The sequence below is a fragment of the Podarcis gaigeae genome (genome assembly GCF_964106915.1).
Source record: "Podarcis gaigeae genome assembly, chromosome: 11".
NCBI classification, from domain to species: Eukaryota; Metazoa; Chordata; class Lepidosauria; order Squamata; family Lacertidae; genus Podarcis; species Podarcis gaigeae.
The window spans coordinates 41,727,703-41,739,226 of NC_139687.1; the positions used below are offsets into that span (position 1 = coordinate 41,727,703).

At 44.8% G+C, this 11,524-nt stretch overlaps 1 long non-coding RNA gene across 2 annotated transcripts; it reads left to right on the forward strand.

Moving 5' to 3' along the window:
• Positions 1-341: 341 nt before the first annotated feature.
• Positions 342-10,781, forward strand: LOC310827286. 2 transcript variants are annotated; one of them, XR_014556277.1, is made up of 3 exons: positions 342-502; positions 1,947-2,117; positions 10,017-10,781. It is a non-coding gene; the product is annotated as an uncharacterized lncRNA (long non-coding RNA). The 2 variants fall into 2 exon arrangements; XR_014556278.1 differs by lacking the exon at positions 10,017-10,781 and adding an exon at positions 4,303-7,559.
• The last annotated feature ends 743 nt before the right edge of the window (positions 10,782-11,524 follow it).

The following is an 11,524-nucleotide window of genomic DNA, read 5'->3' on the forward strand; positions in this document are numbered from 1 at the left end:
TTGGGAAGCTAAGCATTTGAAGCATTGCTGTAATGAGTTTTGGTGGTGTTCAAGTATCAAGACGAAAATTCCCTTTTGTAGGGAGTGAATTATTCAACAAATGCCCAGAGCTCCCTTTACAATGCAACCCTAGGTATGCCTATTGTAAAGTAAGTCTCGTTGACTGCAGAAGGACTTACTTTCAGTAAAGTGTTTCTAAAAAGCCTTGATGTTTATGTTCAAAATGGCTGTGTTCACTGTTCTATGGGTTACATCCAATGTTAGTCACAGTCAAAGGAGGTCCATAGAGTATGGCTAATGTTGGATATCACCCTCTCTCTCATTTTAGTTTTTTACATTGCAAATTCCATAAAGCTCCAGGTCCCTATGCTGGGCAATGATGTAAATAATATGATGTGATACCATTCAGGTACCAGTCCCTCTCTGAAACACCTTCAATAACTGCACACAGGGGATGTCTCCTATATGGTACGCACCCGCTTTCAGATTTATGTGTGCAGAGGTAAGTAAACATGTGGCACTCACTTTTGGGGCATGATAGTGTGCAGTTAAAAGGCTAAAGCAATACAGTACATATAAAAACAATTTGGACAGGATTTTTATTTTAGATCTGTATGTATTTATGCACACACAGACACTCAAAACAGACAATAACTAGTGTGCATTTCAAGATATAAACAGAATGAGAAAAATCAGAGATAAGCAAAGATTCCAATTTCAAAATGATTTCTTTGTTTTGGTTTTTCTCTTCATGCTGCACCTTCCCTCCTTCAGTATTTTGAAATAAAAAATGGAAGCTGAGCCTTTCTGCATTGGTCTTGTTGAATCGACACACATTATAAATGGTGACTACTCTTCTATCAGTATATTCACAAGCAACAGGTTACATGTGCCTTTACTTTCAGATGAAATCTTTCCCACAACCCCAATTCCCCATGTTTTTATCAATCCAATCAGTAATAAGTGGTGGATTTAGCCACAGCTTGCAATGTAGCAGTTGTTAATCATAATAAAATTAGATCCCTTCTAATTCCTGGTATAGCCTTTGCATCTATACATTCTTGCAACACTGTGGAATGTGCTAATGACATTACAGAGCTTGTAATCAGTTTAGTAAACTGCAGTATCCATGTCCAGGTATCTCATATGAAGAGCAGCAGTGACTTCCATGCAGGAGAAGTCTCAGGCTGTGAGCACACCAGCTATCAAAGAAGGGAATATAAGCCAGATGAGGAGAGGTGCCCCACTCTTGCGACAACTGATCCATAGAGTCCAGACCTATGGACAGCTGCCTGGAGGCCAGAAGCATGTGTGCGTTTGTATGTGTATCCAGAGTACCGTAGAAGCTGTTGTGTTTCTCTTGCCAATAAAGAGTTAACTATCAGGCTTCCTTATCTGGGCCAGGCCAGTACACCTTGCTTCATGGGTGGGCCAGCCCTGCTCAAAAGCACACTTCCCTATATACCCATTTTACTCGCCAAGAGATTGCTCTATCTGTTTAGACTTCACATTTCAACACAGCATGGCATCCAGACACTCATTTGAAGGAATCCAGCTTTTGCAATCACCTTGGTGCCTGTCTTTTTTAAGTAACCCTGGTGATTAATTACATGTTGTGCCGCATAACTCTGACTACATAACTGACTCCATAAACTCTCCCACACTTTCTCATGTGCCCATGTTTAGAGACTATTCTTTACACCAGCCTTTCTCATCCTTGGGTTCCCAGATGTTGTTGGGCTACAAATCCCATCATCCACAGCCAGCAGGGGCAGCAGTCAGGGATGATGGGAGTGGTAGTCCAACAAAATCTGGGAACCTAAAGTTGAGAAAGGCTGCTTTATGCTATGTAGCTAATCCACCATGTGACCTGATTCCACAAAGCTATCAAACCTGCCACAAGAATGGCAACCTGTTCAAAATGGGAATGCTCATTTGTTTTTCAGATGAATGGAACAGTGAACTGTGGGTAGCAATGGGAACTGGATCTATCTAACCACCCTTCAAAGTTCTCACCAGCTCTCTATATATTGCAGACTGATCTGGAAATGCAAAGAACTGAACATAAGATGGAGAAACTGAGAGAAACCTAAATTGACAGATTTGCCAAAGCCTAAGTGAGAGTCCCATTCAATCTGAATATTTCTTCCCAGGGCTTTCTGTTGTTTCATGGCATTCCAGGAGAGGTGGGGCTCCCACCGAGGGCAGCAATCTCTATTTTATTTTACCCAGAATGCACGACATCCAGGAGAATTATGGGAGAAGCAAAATGGCATCTTCTGCAGAAGCCAGCTCCTCCCATTAGTGACAGTAGAATTTAGTAAAAAAAGGGGGGGAGGGAGGGAGGGAAGAAAAGTGGGGAAAAAAGGATGGTGGAAAACACCCAAACCTATCACAGCAAAATCATTACCAATGGATAAAACATGAAATAAAAGCAGATTTTGATGAATGAAACACTGAATTAATGAGACTTCCAGAAACAAACAAAATCCCCAAAGCAAGATTCCTACTGCAGAGTAATCACAATAAAAACTTAGCACTTTGCAAATCAAAGCTAGGATCTGGTATGGTGAGTTGAACTTCTTCCTCCAGAGCCTTCTATAGCTGTCCCTGATATACAGCAGAGAACATGCAAGACCCATTCAACAGCATCCGTGAGCTTTTTAAAAATGATAAAATCATATCATATTCTGTGCATCAGTGTAGGCAGGCGACCCCAGTAGGAAAGTATGGGGCCAGGGAATCTGCTGATACCTTAGGTGGTGCTATTTACTGCTAATCTGCTTTTAGATTACATTTTCCTCCTTTCTCTACAACTGTTTTGTGACTATTGTGTGATTTGCTTGCTGAACAATGCCCAGAGGAAGCAGTAGGGTCTGTGTGAATGGCTCATGAGCCTAATAACTAGGGGGTCCCTTGCTTCTCTTGGAATATATATGTGCATTTCATTGTTGTGCAGGCACATCTGTACAATTACATCGTGGGAAAACTAGAACGCTTCCATTTATTTCAATGAATAAAAGCTACAAGCACTATTATCTGTGTTGCCAGGGGGTGGGGACGCTGTTTAGATTAGTCACTGAATACCCAATGGAACCCCATTTCAAGGAAAACAGTTGGACATTCTGAACAATTGGCTTCCAACAGAGTGCACTGAGGCACCCTATAGAAAGGGTTCCCCCAAAGAAATCCGGTGGAGAAGGAAAGGTGCCACCACCCATTAATGTATAAAGGAAGGAAACTGTGGACATGGAGGTGTTGCTAGACTACAACTCCCATCATCCCTCACTATTGGCCACATTAGCAAAGGCTGATGGGAGTTGGAGTCCAACAACATCTGGTTTCCCCCACCTCTGCATTATGGAGTTGGTCCATGCCATGCAATCTCTTGGGGGTGTGGGGATAGCCAAATCACCGACACAAACAAAAACACCCCCAGAATCCTTCTAAAAGTTAAGGTGGGCAGCACAAAATTTAAAGGGTGTCACACCGACACCAATAATTTGAGCATTGGTTGTGGCTTTTTAAAATAGCCTTTGAGCAATGTGCTCAATGTGCCCAGGTCAGCCTAAGCCCATCCTGTTGCATTTTCACTAGACGACTGACTAACCCTATTTTGTGCACAAAAAGGGGGTGGAATGGGGTGTTTTTCAGGCTTTTTCAATGGTGTTCAATGCCTGTATGCATTTCCATAAAATACACATTTGGACTGTAACATCCATATTTATGTGCTTGCCACTTGCGCACCATAACTGCATTGCAAAATCCAGAGAAGCATGTAATCCAAGGGTAGGCAAACTAAGGCCCGGGGTCCAGATCCGGCCCAATCGCCTTCTAAATCCAGCCCATGGATGGTCCAGGAATCAGCATGTTTTTACATGAGTAGAATGTGTGCTTTTATTTAAAATGCACCTCTGGGTTATTTGTGGGGCATAGGAATTCGTTCATATTTTTCCCAAAAAAATATAGTCCAGCCCCCCACAAGGTCTGAGGGACAGTGGACCCTGCTGAAAAAGTTTGCTGAACCCTGAATATTCTAATCAGGAGCTGAGTAGCAATCCACACACTGGTTTGGGACCATCAAATTGGTTCAGTTCACTGCAAAAAGCAGACCGAATGACTTCTCCATCCCTAGCTCTTATATGTTACCTCTTGGCCGAGTGACTTGACAGCAGGCAAGCCCTGATGAATTCTGGTCCACCTGCATTTTTTCCCAGCTGGTGTGAACCACGGAGACTGCATTGAGTAATTCACCCAGGCTAGATCATTTGCAAATTCTGACAGTCTCTTGCCTTCCTTCAGCCTCCAGGGCACTCGGTGCTGGGCTTAACACCTTTGCTCCTGCAACGTGCCCAGGTGATGAAACCCTTGTCCATGGACAATCTCTGGAGCCGCCGACACCCACGGCTGATTGTGCAGAAGGCGACTTTCCCAGCTCATAAAGCATTAGCTACTTACATGGAGCAATGAATAAACCAGAAATAAAATTTAAAAAGTCAGAGTCGGGCAGGGCCGAGTCCTTAGCATGCTTATAGCAAACACAAAAAGAATGTGCCTTGGAATAGATTCTTTCACCCTGAGGACACACACGTTCTCTGCATGTCCATAAACCTATGAAACTAGGCTGCTTCTAGCACATGGCTAACCAGCAGAGCACCAGTGGACCTTCCCAGAAAAGAGAACAGGGAGGTCACTGCTAGGAAGGAGGCGAAAGCCTAGATACCATTGCACAGCAAAGGTGTGGCCTTTTGGTTAATGCCAGGCTCAGTTAAGAGCTGGGAAAGTTCTGCTGCACTGAAACCAATAGCTGCACAACGGCCCTAGCCTTGGGTGAGGGAGGGCGGGAGGAATGTTCCTCTCCTCCTTTTCATGTGGCTGCATTCACCTGGGGAGCCAGGCACCCGAAGGACTAGCCCTGTGGCAAGGCGGAGGATTAGCATCCCTGCACCTGCACAGCTTCACGTGAGGCATCTATTTTGCTATGCAAACCAGTTTTGCTGCAGACTTGACCCAGGAGCTGAAGTTGCCCTCAATTTGTTGCTGTTGACAGACTGGGGAAAGAGTTCCAGGGCCAATGTCTCCATGCAAATGCTTCACTGTTTATAATAAGTGGAAATGTAGAGTGCACTTCTGGAATGCCAGTTTTGAAAATCATGAGGTTGAATGCGACCTTGGTGGTCCTCTTGCTCAGCCCTATGTTCAGTGCAGGACCTGCAGGGTTCAACTACAGCATCTCTGAGAGATGGCTGCCCAGTGTCTGTGGCAATACCTCTAGCGAAAGAGAGGCCACCATCTCTCAAGGCACTTTGCTCCATGTTCTCGCAGCTCTTACGAAGAGGAAAGTCCCAAATGTTTGCCGATGGGAGAAAGTCTTCTTGTGTTTGCATAAGAGCAAAGAACTTTGATGATTCTCGGAAACAGAGACCTCTTGAGATACAGATACTGCACTCTTAAAATAATAATGAATAACTCTGCCGCCTTGGAATTCTCTCAAAGGCTGCTCTCTAAAATACAAGGGGCAAAAGATAAATATTTCCCTCCTCTCTTTAGGAAGTGGGCTGAGCATTAACTACGGTCCTTTGGCCAACAACTTACGGCACATCAAGGGGTTTTCTTTTCTTCTTTTTTCGCTCTGTGATGGCAGACATTTGCTGAACCTTGCTTTCTGGAGATGTCCAAATGGTCCTGGTGCCTAAGCACATTGCTGGATTTGGGCCCCAGGATGAGAATTTGCAAGACACACAGCTAAAGGCCCACAATTCCTCAAACTCTGGCTGGGACCTATAAAAGAGAGACACACCTCAAGGGTGCATGTATTGGGATGGAAGTGGAGGCATAAAGGAATGCATAGTTTTCTTGCAAGTTTTGCTCCGTATTGCCAAGCCAAGCCCTACCATTAGGCAGAATGAGACAGCGGATTCTTAGCGTCATGAAAGAGCAGCAAAATGTTGACCTTAATACATCATTGTTTGGGCTCTTGTGACATGTATCAGGTACCAAAGCAGCCTTTACCACCCTGGTCTCCTCTGGATGTTTCGGACTACAATTCCCATCAGTTAGAGGGCTGGTGAGAGCTGTAGTCCAACACATTTGGGAGCACCAAAGTGATGAAGGCTATGTTAAAGTAACTTGACAGGCCTTGGGTACTATGGACCTTGACTTGGAGTGGGGATGCTTTCGTGCTGAGCCTCAGACAGCAAAATGTCTTGGGTCAGCCTTGTATATCCTTTAGTGGTAAAAATCATACATGGGATTTCCTTTAATTTCTCATTAATCATATTTATTATATGTTGAGACATTATACGTCAGGAAAATATGGAGGTAAAATGGCTGGGGGGTTACCAAATGAGCACTGTATTTCCATCAGACAGCAGTTTGACCATCTGTTAGCAAAACTGTGCTGTAAAGTGACCAGAAAGGGGGTGATAGGGAAATATACATTTGTAAGTACAGTGGTACCTCGGGTTACATACGCTTCAGGTTACACACTCCGCTAACCCAGAAATAGTGCTTCAGGTTAAGAACTTTGCTTCAGGATAAAAACAGAAATCGTGCTCCGGCAGCGCGGCGGCAGCAGGAGGCCCCATTACCTAAAGTGATGCTTCAGGTTAAGAACAGTTTCAGGTTAAGAACGGACCTCTGGAATGAATTAGGTACTTAACCCGAGGTACCACTGTATATTTGTGACCTGAAAACTGATAGACACCCAATGCTTGTGCAACATCATCTAAGCCTGGCTGACATTTTGCCTCTTTGACCTGTTCAGACTCTCTATCTGCTTCATTTTCATACAGTAGAGGAGTTCCCAGATTTCCCAATGATGAGATGAGAAGCTGGTGATTAGAAAAAACCACAGTGCTGCTTGCACAGAAATTGGGCAACCAAGCCCTGATCGCATCTGCAGAGTTCTGCATGGGTGTCACAGAAAGTCCTGGCAAAATGGGCAATCCCAAATGTGCTAGAAATTGCTGTTACTTCCTAAAGCAGCCTGGTTATTTGCGATCTCTGCGGCAGCCCTGAGCGGCTTATGTCTGCATGTTTTTTAAACAGTGCAGGAGCTCGTCATTTTGCCTTGGAGTTCAGTGCAATATTCTAAAGGGGGAAAATGTCACGAGGAGAAGACTCAGAGCTGACTTGCAAGACTCATCTTGAACAGCAGTGTGCATGGGACGCAATGTCTGTAGGGAAGTTGAACAATTTCACGGAGGATAAGGCTATCAACGAATACTAACTGTGGTGGCTATGTTCTGCCTCCACAGTCAGATGCTTCTGAGTACCAGTTGCTGGAAACCACAGGAAGGGATAGTTCTCTTTTTCTCAGGTGGGTGTCCTGCAGGCATGTGGTTTCCAACTGTGGGAAAAGGATGCTGGCCTAAATGGGCCATTGGCCTGATGCAACAGGCTCTTCTTAGATAGGAGGAGTGGAAGTTAGAGGCTGGCTGGCTGTTTCACCACTGTTTTGCTGAAAGTAGAAACTTTAAGCAGACACTGGGTCCGGAGGAGTTTGCGAGGGAAGGCAAGCAAAATGGACTGGTAACTTATGCACTGCAACAAATGAGTTGTGGTTCGAGGACCCGACCACCGCGACGTGAAAAGAAGACACAGGGACACGTGATATAAGGTTAATGGGCTAGAAAAGGCCACAACTTTATTGATTACAGCAATGAAAAGGTATTGGCTTAGGCATTGGATCGCGAAACAAGTGGGTTTATTCACCAGGGGTTCATCACCTGTTGATGCTAATCCAACTATAGGCTCACCTCCTGCTGTCACCGAGGGTCGTGCCATGGCCTCCCGCCAAGCAGGCATCGGACAGAATACACGACCGCCAGATTCCTTTAACGGAATACCCCTAAACATTGAAGGCATAGGCGATGGCCACACCTAGCACTTTGACACACCACAGCACATTATTCCAATGCCTAACCTACCCACCAATACCGCAAAAGTTGTGATGCTGCAGCATCAAGGCTGCTGGACACGCCCCCCCACGGCACCTGGTTGGACGGCCACCGGGGGGGCGTGAGCGCCAGCCAGGTGAGCTGGAAGCAGGGGGCTACGCCCCCTGCTAGGGGCGGTGTTCGGGCTCCCGCCCACAACCACTCCCCTCTCTTTCAGGGAGGAGAGTCTTTGTGGAAACAAAAAGCAAGAAGACTCTTTCTTGGGCTTAAGGGTTGAGAAATGCATTGTATTGGCCTTGATATACATAAATGCTACAGCTTGTTAATAGTTGTCATCGTACAAGTAAAAGGTCATTGTAATGGTTCTAGGGGTTGCTCGTGCGTAAGTTGCCGCCACTCCTGGCTAGGTTACCTGGTTGAACCCTTTCTATCTGGACAGCCTCTCACTTCGTGGCTGTCTCAGTCGCTGGCAGAATCCGTCAGTGGGTGTTTCTTGAACTTCTTCCAGCAAAGAAGTTCTTTGACGCCAAGTCTCCTCCTACTCTCCCTGCACGGAAGTCTTCTGCGCAGGGAGGGTGTGGGCAGTGGAGTACCTGCGCTCTCCCCGCTGGTCTCCGGCGAAGAGTCCTGGAGCCTCCTCTCCGATTTCCCCATCTGCCCCCCTTCACCACTGGTGTTACGCTGATTTCCTTCCCCAGCAGATGGGCTGCCTCTCTCCCTACTGGGACCTTCTCCGGCATCCCTCTGGAGCCTTCCCTCCGCCTCTGGCTCCGATGGCAGTTCCCTGACAGTCATCTTCAAAGTCGACTTCATCGCTAGTGCTTCAAGGGTGAAGCCACTGCATGACTCAGGAAAAAAAGCCAACATAAAATGTGCTGAAAGCCCTTTGCCTTGGTTCAATCTCCAAGTGGAAGACTCTTTGCTCTTTTTTGCTGCAACAGGAAGACTCTTTGCTCTTTTTTGCTGCAACAGACTAGCATGGCTCCCTCTCTGGAAACGAGGCCTCTGGTGTTTCAGGTCCTGTTCGAAATGAGCAAAAGCTGTTTTCCCAAACTTCTGCAGCCCATGTGTAGATCAACTTCAGCCTCTGGTCCCCTTAGGATCTTGTGCTGAGTGTCAATTTTTTATTGCTGGTTTTGATTGTAGTTGATGGATTTTTTGAATGGTGTTGCTATGCTTATTTTATGTAAGCTGCTTTGGTATACATAAATAAATAGTTCCATGTAATTTGTTCCATTTAGGTTTATTAAATTTCTACCCTATTCTGCTTCCCAAAGGTGTCCAGCATGGTAAATGGCATAGTGGAAGAACAATTCACTGAAAACAACAACAACAACATCATCTAGGAACATTTTGAAATGGTCTCATATCCACACAGCTGATAATTTTGAGGTTGCCAGGAACAGTGTCTTTCAGCCATCCAACACTGGGATGTTTTCAAATTCCTCCTGAATGTTAATAATAAGGGCAAGCAGTTCACCAGGAAGGGCATTTCACAAAAGAGGAATCCCACCAAGAAGCATAGCTGTCAAGTTTCAGATTTGAAAATAAGGGATCAGGAGCCTCACCTGTCCCAGGGACAGTCTACGGGATATCTAACAATCTGGGATAGCAGCAGTAAGGCTGACAGCTATGCCAAGAAGGCCCTGTCACAAGTCAGTCCAACCATGCAATGCCCAGTTTGTGCATCAGGAGCCCAGATAGGAGTGTGATGCTTCTTTGGAAGCTGCAAAAGGGCCTTGTATTTCTGGAGGGCAGTGGGTCACTGATACTCCTATGTGAGTAGTGGAAAAGTTCACAATTAATGTAATAGTTCAGTGGGTAGAAATGCACCCAGGACAGTATGGGCCCAAACAAACGCTGATGAAGGACAAAGAGCTCTCTAGGTTCCCTGTGGGGATTCTCTTTTGCACAGGCAAAGCTATGCACATGGCGGGAGGGTGGGTGGTGCCTACCATCAACTTCATTTAAAAGTAGGAATAGTTTCATTTTCCTTCCACTGTTTCCCTTACACTCACTTGTGGCAACAGGTTTTCAAATACATGAATGGTGCAGTGATGTGTTTGTTTGTTTGTTTGTTTGTTTGTTTGTTTGTTTGTTTGTTTGTGTATGAAGATTCCACACTGTGTGAAGATTCCTGCACAACCCAGATACTGTAAGCATGTCCGAGCGTGTGAAAATGAGGCGTCATTTTGAAAATATGAAATGGTATGTTCTTAATCAGAAATAAATATTTGTTCAGAAACCATTATGGGTAGCTGGAATGATGATGGCAGGAGGCAAAAGTGATTCATGGGGCAGAGCTGAACAAAATAACACCTTGATGTGCTCCCCCCCCCCAACCATAGCAAAGAGTACTTGATAAAGCTGTTGAAAATAAACACACACTTCCCCTGAGTACATCTATTTGATGAAGACCAGAAGTGCCGTTTATCAAGGTGACATTGATGTTGAATCAGATATGCAAAACTTGTCTAACATTCCACACATCAAAGCTGTGTAATGGTATATTATGGCTCAGCTCTTTCCCACAGATTCAGCAGGCAAAACTATTATAAGATATCTCATTGCACCATCACTGTGAGTTCAAACGGTTCAGAAACAAGGAATCAAGCCCCATCATTTGCTACATCAAATGATAACTCTCTCACACAGAGAGTCACACACATGTATCCATGAATATTATACAAGTATATAAGTGGGGAGGTGAGTATATGTGTGGGTGTATCTTCCTATATAATAAAAATGTAAGGCTGTCACTGCACAGCCCCTTTGAAGGGATTTGTAGTGCTCCATCAGAAACCTGGATTTGCATGAAATCAGGGTGAAAGTGGAGACGGTGAAGGCAGGTTGCACAACAGCAGTGGCCATGGCAAGGGAACGAGTAGTTTAAAACAATTGCAGCATAAAAGAGCTAAGTGGCTTCAGAAACGTGTTTGGGAAGGTGAAAAGTGTGCTTACTGCTTGCATGGAATGGTAAGGGGAAGCTCTAAAGGGTCAATGTGGGAGAATGGCCATGGGGTTGGGAAGTGGCGTGAGCATGGACAGAGCCCTGTTGGTGTGTGTGTGTGTGTGTGTGCGCGCGCGTGTGCATTCGATGCTTAAATTGAAATAACCCAAAGGAACTTATTTTTCTTCTTGTTGCACCACAGATATTGGCTTTGCCCTTTTCCCACTTCTGAATTCAGCTCAGTGGCTCTCCAGGGCAGTGCCAGATTTACATATCAGCTAAACAAGCTATAGCTTAGGGCCCCACTCTCTTCAGGGCCCCCCAAAAAATTAAAGGGAAAAAACTGGATGTACATTTTCAAAATATAAGATAAAAAACAAATAAAATAAAACCTACATACAGCTACAGCATTTTGTGTTGTGTGGGCTCCTATGATGTAAGCAATAGGCCCAGCCTGCTAGCCTGCTCCCTAAAATATCACTGGTAATAATTTCACTATTAATATACTTCTTCTTAATTGTATTTCACTATGAATATACTTCTGCTTAATTGTATTTCAATTCAACAATTACTTTGATAAAAACATATTTTTTTATGTGCAAATGGCTTTAGATACCTATTAGGTCCATAAATTATCTGTAATGTTTCCAAGGGGTTGCTTGAGAGTAAGCGG